The sequence below is a fragment of the Acanthaster planci genome, linkage group LG16 (assembly GCF_054643075.1).
Source record: "Acanthaster planci isolate LZ-2023a linkage group LG16, COTS_SCS, whole genome shotgun sequence".
Classification (NCBI taxonomy): domain Eukaryota; kingdom Metazoa; phylum Echinodermata; class Asteroidea; order Valvatida; family Acanthasteridae; genus Acanthaster; species Acanthaster planci.
The window spans coordinates 4,433,284-4,443,573 of NC_141792.1; the positions used below are offsets into that span (position 1 = coordinate 4,433,284).

The 10,290-nt window shown below is 40.9% G+C and overlaps 1 long non-coding RNA gene across 1 annotated transcript; it reads left to right on the plus strand.

Annotated features, from left to right (window-relative positions):
• Positions 1-1,059: 1,059 nt before the first annotated feature.
• Positions 1,060-3,382, plus strand: LOC147796416 (uncharacterized). Its single transcript, XR_015428092.1, has 3 exons — positions 1,060-1,240; positions 1,821-2,054; positions 2,454-3,382. It is a non-coding gene; the product is annotated as an uncharacterized LOC147796416 (long non-coding RNA).
• The last annotated feature ends 6,908 nt before the right edge of the window (positions 3,383-10,290 follow it).

Genomic DNA, 10,290 nt, shown 5'->3' on the forward strand with positions numbered 1-10,290 from the left:
TAAGTAGTCTTGGCCCCTCACGTCAGTGATCGATAGTTGTTTTATTTCTGTTGAAGAGTGCCCTCACACAACTAGTTTTTAACTTACTCTCACTAACGTCTTCATATGCAGCAAGGTATGAGACGGAAAAAACCCCACCTGCTTTGTGTTGGTCATTGTCTCGCAGGAATACTGGGGAACTCCTTTCAGACATCTGGGGGGATGTGTTAAGTAACAATAGTCTGGAATGTGTATGGGGATTGGACATGTTGGGGGGTACCCCTCGGTCTCATTTCTTGCTGGGAATAAACGTCTTGGCAATCTTGCAGGAAAGGGGGTGCGGCAGTTGTATGCAAATGACCGATCTTTTTAAATATTTATAGCCTTGGTAATATAATTATGTACATAGTACTTCGAAGTTCGAACAACATGGCGGCTTCACGCGAGCAAGTACCCTGTTGATAGCGTCTGGTTTGTGGGAAGGGATAAGTGACATGTAAGACGTATTTTTCACTCTATACTAGACATGAAATAGCCACTCTTCTAAAAAATATCGTTGTCTGACATCACGCAAGAAATACGTTCTGGTTTTTTTTTTTGCAACTCACAATGAGCATGCTGCCTGAGGCCAAATTACTCACACAAGCGGCAATAAACCTACACGTGCAGCAAGAAAAAAAAAACAACCAACTTGCAGTCCGGGTACTCCGTCCTCGAAGGTTAAGGTCTACATGGTCTCTGAGGACGCTTTAGTTAGCTGGGGAGGGCATACTGACAGTACATGGTTATGGGTTACCAAGAACAGCATCCTCTGTCATACCCTAGGCCTAACTTAGTCTGAGTATCGACCGTTCTACTCTGTGCTAACTCCGTACAAACATCTGTGTTGACGGGACTGCAGACAGCCATGATGCATGTGACCTTACCATGGTGTATTATTGAGGTCATCGAAATTTTTTATGCATGCAATTTAGCGAGTGCTGATTGGTTCCCTTGGAAAGCCGGGGGAAAAATAAAGAACATGTTAAAACGCTGCTGCAAGATTCCCAAGACGTTAGTGCGAGCTGGCGCACAGTCTAAATATGAGCAGTTAGGGGGCGCACTATGCACGGTGTCCGCTATCAAGCACTAACGTCTTGAAACCAAGACTAGGACTTTGGCGGCTTCGTCTCCAAATCTGTCCTGCCATTCAGGTAAGACAGTGTGCACTTCACATCCGCCTTCAAAGCTGAGTGTGCTACTTCTGTCGGATTCAAAAATGGTGAATATGGGGGTAATTGCCGCTCGATGGTAAAGTTGTCGGTGTGAGGGGGTAGTTCGGCTCGGATATGAGGCCGAGCGTTGTCATATATCAGATATAATCTGTTCACCAGCAGGGAATAGCATATCGCATTCTTGTACAGTATTGGTGTCGCTAGGAACTCCTCAAATATTTCTTTTGTCACAGTATCCGATGATATTCTGTGAGCCACAAGTCCAATTTCACCAGAAATAGCAAACGTGACATTGAGTCGTATGAATAAAACCTATCAAATGTTATGAAGTTCAAGCAAACAGCAAAAGCATTTACTGCGAAGTAAAACCATTAAGAATAAGCAAATGCTTTAATCTGTATGAAAAAAATGTTTCTTTTCCAATTCAGCATCTACTAGTATGAATGTTAGCAAAAGCTTTATGCTTGTAGCTGACTGCACAGCTGAATGGTTTGGCACAATAGGGCTTCCGTTGTCTGCACGTACAGACGCACACAATACAGCGCGGTGCTGTATCTCGAGACCGATCAGCATGGCAGATAAGTATGGTGTACTACATGTGTTTACGACACACATTTCTCTCTCCAGCATCCCTCCATTAGACGCAACTACAAGACGGGACGGCACGACGGCTCCCTTGCGTCGTGCCGTCGGGTCGCACAGTCGCCTTCTTGCCATTACGTTTGTACACACGCGTCGCGTCGTGCAACGTTGTGACGCGACGGGTGACGGAAGGGGCGATGCTTAGGCAGAAAAATGTGACATGGAAAGGATCTAAGACAGCACAACAGCTGCAAAATTTCTTAACCTTTAATGGAACAGGTAAATTTTAAAGTATGCACTGTTTGTTCTATTTTTAACTTCGCTATTTGATGTACATATATTTTGTCTGTGGGAAATTTAAAAATGACGTCAACCGTCCGTATTTCTTTTGTTTCTCACTACTAAAATGTAGGGAAGGGATAGGTAATCCCTTGGTCTAAAAATGTGGGGTCTACCTCCTGACAAAACTAATGATATCATACAGCACTTTATACAAAGACTAAATCCCCGCCATCTGCTCGCTGATCACGTGTCATGAATTATTTGGTACACTCAAAGGTGGAGCATTGATTATACCTATTTGTGGTGTTCTTAAAACGGACAGCCAAGCGTTTTAGTTCAACTTTGTAGGCGCCGAGGTCCAAGTTTTAAAAATTAATCTACATTTGTTTTTGATAGGGACTACTTGTACGTCAGGTCTTACGCTACACTACTATCTACAAAGACTGAAGAGTCCGATCGCCTTCCCGGTATTACAACTTTCGTCTGCTGTCAGTGTGAGGATCGCAACAGGCACGTCTTTGTTAACACGAAAAAAAAAACCATTTGCAGTTCACTTGAACTAACTTGTGCACATTCAGGTGTGCTATTACAAAAAACCCAAAAAAGTTTAAATGTCAGAGAAATCGAAAAACACTTAGTGTATGTATTTATATTCTATATCTGAAAGGGTTGGTAAAAGTAATCGATGAGATTAGATTTATAGAAAGCACATTGGAACACCCTTTGCTTTGAGAGATCTTAGTATGGTTTTGAAGAGAAAAGTGGGTTCAATGTTTTGAAGTACATCCTCGTTAATTATGGTTAGAAGCATGTTGTGAAAAACAGACAAAAAATCACGAGCTGTTCCTGTAAATTGCTACACGCCGACTGCAAAAACGTTGAAAAAACGCTTTTGAAAACTGTGAAACAGCTGATCGTCTGAGAAGCCGGCCAATTCCAACCTGTAGAGAATATGAGCACCGTGTATGTGCTAAAAAGCAGACGATGTTCCCAGGTATGTTTCGAGTTTTCTCAGCTCGTAAGATTTAGTAATGCTAAAAAGTGTATTTCAAGAAACTTACGGAATGAGAAAAATTTCAGGAAAAATGTAGACTCTAAAATCGAACCCCCCCCAAAAAAAACAGAGAACAAAACACACACACCGCGAGAGATATTGGAAGGCAATTGTACCGTACCCGCCGCACCGCTGTTTCGGCACGGAAAAGCGGTTGTGCGCATGCGCAAGATTTACGCCATTTAAGTGCGCCCTCTTGTGGTAAAAAGTACTATGAATATTAATGAGCTGAAAGGATCACCTTAATTAAATCCTTTTTGAGAGGCACTGTGTTAATGAATATTTATAGAATACGGCTTATTAAAAAAACACAAAATTGGCCTTTTAAATGTCAGTACGTTCGGCCATTTTGGTTGCCGGATACGCGTGAGAAGAGTGTCTAAAAGTTAACGTCTGTTTGTGATTGATCGACGATTACGGGATTTCTGACCGTTGTTAAAGCCTCAAAAGCATTGCTCCTAGAGTTTTGCCAGTCTAGGCTTGACATTCAGCGTGAAGAATGGACCTTTTACAATGTATTTGCGCTCTGTGAACTGTGCAAACCTAACAGTACGCATTTGCAAGGCATTACACGACACGCTGATTTTTGCATTGATACACTACATCTTGGAGGAATATCCACGAGAGGTCTACGTGCGTGATGGTTTCATGGGCGCCCTCACCGTGAAAGAGTTGCTCCGAAGTACATGCCGTCAGGTACCTATCTTCAAATAGCATTATTTTTTAGCAAGTTTGACAAAGACAAACATATACACAACAAATATGCCTGTGTGTTTACTCCATTGCACAGTACATGTACGTTCATTTATAAATATGTCGGTTTTTGGTTTATAGATTATGTTACTATTATTTGCGAACCGTGCTTACAACGTAGCTAGGGCTATGCATGCCTTCACACATCAAAAGTTACTGCATGGTTTAGAATATCTCTTAATATCTTCTCATCAACAGGTGCTGAACTTTGTGGATTACTGCAGTCATGTCTTTCTGCATTTTTGAGCCAACTGCTTTGGTTGCATTTCTTGCACTTGACCCTCCCATTCATGAGGACATTCACAAAGTAGTGCTTGGCAGGTTGGATATGCAGAAGGCTGATTTGCTTCTTACATACTGGGCAAAGAACTGTTGAAGATGACGATTTGGAAAACAACTCTTCTAGGCATTCCAAGCAAACAATGTGCTCACACTGTGTTTCAGTAGGTCTGTTGAAGATTTTGCAGCAGTACTTGCAAATGAAAGAACTATCATCTGACTGAAAATCCTACCCCATTGTCGGAGTCGTTGTTTGCCAAAGACACTCGAAGTTCCTCTGCACAGTTGCCTTGGCTTTCTCCTCTTCCCTGTCAAGAGTCATAAGACGAGCATGTTTCCCTTTCGAAGGACGACCACCTCTTTTGGAAATGTTCACCTTGTCACAAATAAAGCAGGGGCCTGTTGGAGGGTGGGGGGCAATCATTTGGCACAGGATGTGTCTTTGCAAGATAAAGATTTGAACTGCAAAGATGTCACATGAAGGGAGGGTGGCAATGTGGCTCATTGGTTTCTACACTGATTTTATACTTTGCTTGTATCTTCTCTTGATTTTCTGAGCAAGGCTTAGGTTGCCTGTTATGGATTTTCCATAGATTTACTCTCTCAGCACATATTCTGCATAATTTCTGGAGATTGTGTATGTGATCCAAAATCAAAGAGCCACTTTCCAATAGTCTGTCAATTAAAAGTAATAAATTTACATGCTTGTATCCTTGAAACTTTTGTCAAGAGTAGCTTTGTTCTTTCCTTTTTGATTGGTATGTAGTTCCAGAACTATTTTTTTAATTAAGGTATTAAAAAGTGACAAATTAAAACAAACGGTTTCAGTGTAAGAAAACAATTTAAAATTTTCTTTCAAAGCCTTTCAAGTAAAAGTGATCCACATGTTATGTAGTTTTTGAAAGTACATCTGAAAAGAGGACTATTTCATTTATCAACCTCTGAGGATGTTATTTAAAATACCAGTCATTTAAAAGTTTTGACAATACCGCACCCAACCTGTTTATATACCAGAAGGTGGAGGTTATTTTGCACTGCTGGGAGGTCATAATTTACCAAAGAATATCGAGTTAAAGTGCTTGTCGCCCCGCATTTTTTTCCTACTCAGACGGGCATGCAGTATCGGGCAGATCGCCCGCGCGTGCATGTACATGTACATGTAGTCTGGCACCGGTACCGCGCTTACGCGGGCTACCGAAATGGCGGTTCAGGCTGAAAATATCACCCATGTAAAGTCCACATTTCTCGAAAACCTTGGGGTTTGCACAGAAGAGAAAATACAGTTTGTAAGATGAAGAGATGTTTTGTGATATTATGTGTTGTTTTAGGCTAGGAAAACTCTACGTCATATAGAATTTTCATCTGTAAATCTTACCTCGCCAAAAACACAAAATCGGAGCAGCTCAGTTTAGCTTTAAATTTCGCGCTTAAGAAATCCATTTCAGTTCGCTTCTCCTGTTGCACTTGTGAGTAAAAAGTTTAAACGTGTGGGAGTTGTCGAAAACATTCATCAAAATCGTGAATATACAGTATTATCATGACTTTTAGGCAGTGTTTACAAAATGAGTCAAGATTCATGAATTATGCAACTTGCCCGTACTCGTCAAAAAACTGACGCATGCGCACAACCGGTCTTCCCCGTTTAACACAGACGGAAACAGCGGTGGCCGCAAGCTGTGAGACGCCTTTGGCTTGTTGACTTCTGCACCATTTCAATTAAATTCATAAGTTTCTAAGCATTAATGCCATATGGGACTATTTAAATACTGATGGAATTCAAAGAAGAAGCAAACAAGCACTCAGTGGCACATTTTAACACCTATGGACCTGCAAGGAAAAACTTTAACATTTGAGGGCGGACGGCCAGACAGACGGACGCCGGGCGGACGCCGGAGGGACGGACAGAAGACAAAAAATCCTTATTACATAGGCTCGCACTTGCTTCGCAGCTCGCCAAAAATCAAGCTGTTTGTGAATTTACAATAACAAACTGCCTGAACTTAGCCTTTAGCGTCAGCAGTTGCTGCCCTCAACGTTCGCTTTTACTTAATTCGTTTCTTTTTGTCCTTTAATCATTTGGCTCTGTCCTTTGGTCGTTTAGTATTGTCCTTTGATTTAGTTTTGTCTGTAGATCCTTTGGTTTTGTTCTCTGATCATTTGGTGTCGTGATTTTCTATTTATGTGTGTCCTTTTATAGTTTCATTTTGCCCTTTGATCTCTTCCTTTTTTTACTGATCGTTTAAGGTTTTCATCGTTTATTTAGAAAATGTTGAGCTGCTTTTAGGGCTCTGCTTCATTTTTCTGTTCTTCGTTTTAATTTACCTTTTTCACTTTCTCCATGTCCTTTGTTTATGCAGTTTTTCTTTTATTTTTTATGTTGAGCTTTATTTTTTGTTTGCAGCATTCGTTTTGTAACTGGAAATATTAATTTTGGCCCTGTTGCGCCTCATATTGAATAAAATCTACCTTTAGTGTAGTCCCGCATCTCAGGTTTTTACAGTGGAAGAGAGCATGACTACTCTCACCGACGTGGCTGTATGATGCCGGGATTTGACTGTGACGTAATTTCGGGAGAAAGCAGGAGAAACCTGTTCGGAAGTACGCAGGGCAATATTCTACTCACTTGTTCGCAGAGCGAGCCCTGGAAATTCTGGAAAACCCACGACCAAGGAAGGTATCACAGCTTCACTCATAAAAATGTGGAAATTCGGATGTCGATAGGTAGTCACTAACACCGAAAGAACATTGCAATTTTAGTCGTAATGTTGGGCTATTCAAACTAGCCATAGCATAGGCTTGGTTTGTACTACATCCCAATTAAAAAGAGATGTCAAACGGCAACAAATGACCTGCCCTCTTGTATCAGGAGAGATCTTTTTTTAAATTGGTCCTCGGACGCGCGAGAGCACTAAAGGTAGAACATTGTATAAAAGGAACCAAAATCAAAAACAATGATTCTTCCGACTGTATGGTCAAAATTTTGTTGTTGCGATCCGAAAAACTCCTGTTTCTGAACAGTAATTATTCCAAAGCTTGCATTTTCTCCAATGCAACAAAGAAATTAAACAAGATCACACTGATATGAGGAACAAATAAATATGATTAAATGAGAATGCTACTCAGTAACAAACAGTAACAAAGAAAAATTTTGATGGGAACTAGTTTACAATGATAAGGAATACAAGGTGTTCTTACTGGCGAGAACTTGGTAAGGCACTACCAGTGAAGAACGCTGGTCTCTAAAGATGGCGAAAAACAGTTCAACTCATGACGGTCAACAATAAGCTGTCACGGGAACGAAGACCACGTCCAATTAAAGAGTGACGGGCTCGAGACGAAACGGCAAGGGCGTGATGGCCGTCGCAAATACGGGAACTTGATGATTCCACAAACTGGAACTGGATTCAGTTCAGTAACTGTCTCTTCCGGATCAAAATGCAGCTCTGCACTTCACTTGAATAAGTAGGAGATGGATATGATGATGGGGAGGGGGCGGAGTAGGAGATGGATAGGATGATGCGGAGGGGGTGGATTAGAAAATGGATAGGATGATGGGGTTGGATACAAAGTGCAGAACTGTACATGTACCCGGTACTTAAGAAAAATTTTAATTATACACCATGAATATGAAATCTTGAGGGGCTCCCACATCAATTCTCTTCACATTTGCCGATCTCCCAAAACACGTTTCAAACTGTACGCTGCTTTTCTAATATAATGAGATAGGATTGTGGCAAACGATTCCTTGTTAGTGATGCATCGGGTTTATCTGAGAAACAAATTCTTATGAAGGACTCCTCGATTCCTCTGTTTGTACTCATAAGCTATTGGCAATTTCGTAAGCACCTTGTAAGTGCCTATCGGAGTTAACTGCGACCGAAGGACCCGGTTTGCCACTAGTCCAGAAACAGGAACATAGAGCGTCGCCGAACATGTATTAACGTCAGCAGCAGGAATCCTGCTGACGGGGCAGCGGAGCTGTTGGTCAGGTTCTCACAATATACCTACATGTACTTCAATTCATCTTATGGCTTTTTTCTTGAGTGTTTATTATAAATCTCGCAACTCCTTGGGTTAAATTGTCAATCCAGCTCACAGTGCACGGTCCACAGTCCTAGTGAATGGTTGCATAGTTTTTTAATTAGAGAAATGTGATAAATCGTGGGTCGACCCTATGAAACTTGACCCGCTGTTCATATCTGCGTTGCAATCACGATCCCTGGGTTAATATAAATTTCCTATGCAAATAAACCGGCCATCAAACGTAGCCATGCTGTTTGCACAAACTAACCGGGAGTTTCTTCCCTAATGAAGTGGACAAAATGTGTCAGTTGTAGTTGGCGAGATATGCGGCTCTCACGATCTCGTTCCAAACCACGCAAAACACTTTAAACACATGGGGCATTTCATTTCCTCTGTCTCTCCGTGCAACTTTACGGCTACTCCATACAACAAATCAAAGCAGGCCTTGGTGGAAGAACAAAACTTGAACGTTTGCAGACAGCTAGCCGGCTCGCGGTTCAATCGACGCATTTTCCAGTGTCAAGCATGGGCCAGTTTCATAGAACTGCTTAAGCACAAAATCTCCTTAAGCAAAAAACCTCGCTTAAAAAAACAAAGCTTACCAGCTTAATTTCTGTGATTGTCATGCTAACCAAAAGACAGCTAAATACCATTCCCAAACGGTATCACATGTAGTTTGGGCGAATTACCTGATTTACCAAGCAAGGTTATCTCAAGCTTAAAACCAATTTTTGTGCTTAAAATGCTCTATGAGATTGGCCCAAGATATGTTCAAGATTACTCCCTACAGAACAACACGATGCTGATAGTCGGAGTCGCTAAGTAAAACGGGATTCACTGCAACTTCTTGCTATTTCATAGGCAACAGTCAAACACAAGTACCACAGTCAAGCTATTTTTTTTAACTAGTCTTCAAACTCTCCAACAGTGCCAACGGTTATTATCACTTGTCGTTTCTCAATCTTTAAGCACGATTCCACTTTTGTCGCACCATTTTATTTATACATTATCAGTCTAGAAATGTCGAACACAGATGAGAAAACATCCACTCACCGTACTCTTTCGGGAAAAGACAAGAAAAGAGAGTTAATAGTACTGTGAAAAGGGCATTTATGGTGTACCTTGAGCCCTGACTTCATTCATGGGGTCTGTGCTAGTGATTACTTCATGTGGCCGTTCGCGTTTCAGTTGGCGTAGACCGATGAATTATAAATGGCTTGTAATAGATATAACCTGTATTTCATCCTACAGTTTTAACAGTCACAAGAAACAATGTCTGGTGTCTTGAGATTATAAACAAACCAAGCCAAAATGTGTTCTGGTGTTTTCTCGAAAAGGAAAGAAAACTAAAACGTTAAAATTAATGTGACAACACACATCTTTGCGAGCTAGCCGTGCTTTAGGCTTTCACTCAGTTCCAACTGGATGAGCCAAGGCCCCCCTTGTATTAATAAAATAACAGGGCATCCAGACACGTTGTTGTATGGTAATGGTATGTTTGAAGAAAGAGGGAATGTCTGATTCGACAGTTTAAAAGTGTGAATTACAAGTTGCGTGTTTATAAGTTATTGTCAAGCACTCAAAACAAACAAAATGGTCTACATCTATCAGGAATAATTTGTGATTCCTGTTATTTTTAATGCAAAATAATTCTTTGTGTACAGGAGAATCTGACGTTCAATAGTTGCTGCAGATACTATATATATAATGTGGTATTAAATTTCTGTGAAACTAACGTCATATTATTGAAGTTTGTTGTTGTTTTGGATTGTTTGTTGGTTTTTTTTTACCATTTAAAATAGACTTTTCCATGTTGGCATTTTCTTTTGTGATGCTCTTTCGTTGCTCTGATTTCTTCCTGAGCATGCCAAACACCCTCCGCATTCACCATGCAGACCTGGTTCTCCTCTTGCTTTGGCACATACAACGGAAGCATAAAACCTGATCAGCACTCCACTTTTTAGCTTTTTGTTAGGCCTTTCTGTTTTTGAAAAAAAAGTAATATAGATTTTCCTGCACATCTTTTTCTCCTTCAAGTTCATAAACGGTTAACTATATTCTCGTCTGAAGCGGACTGGAAGGCGCAAATGCTACAAGGTATTTAGTTATTGCTCATTCCGTCAC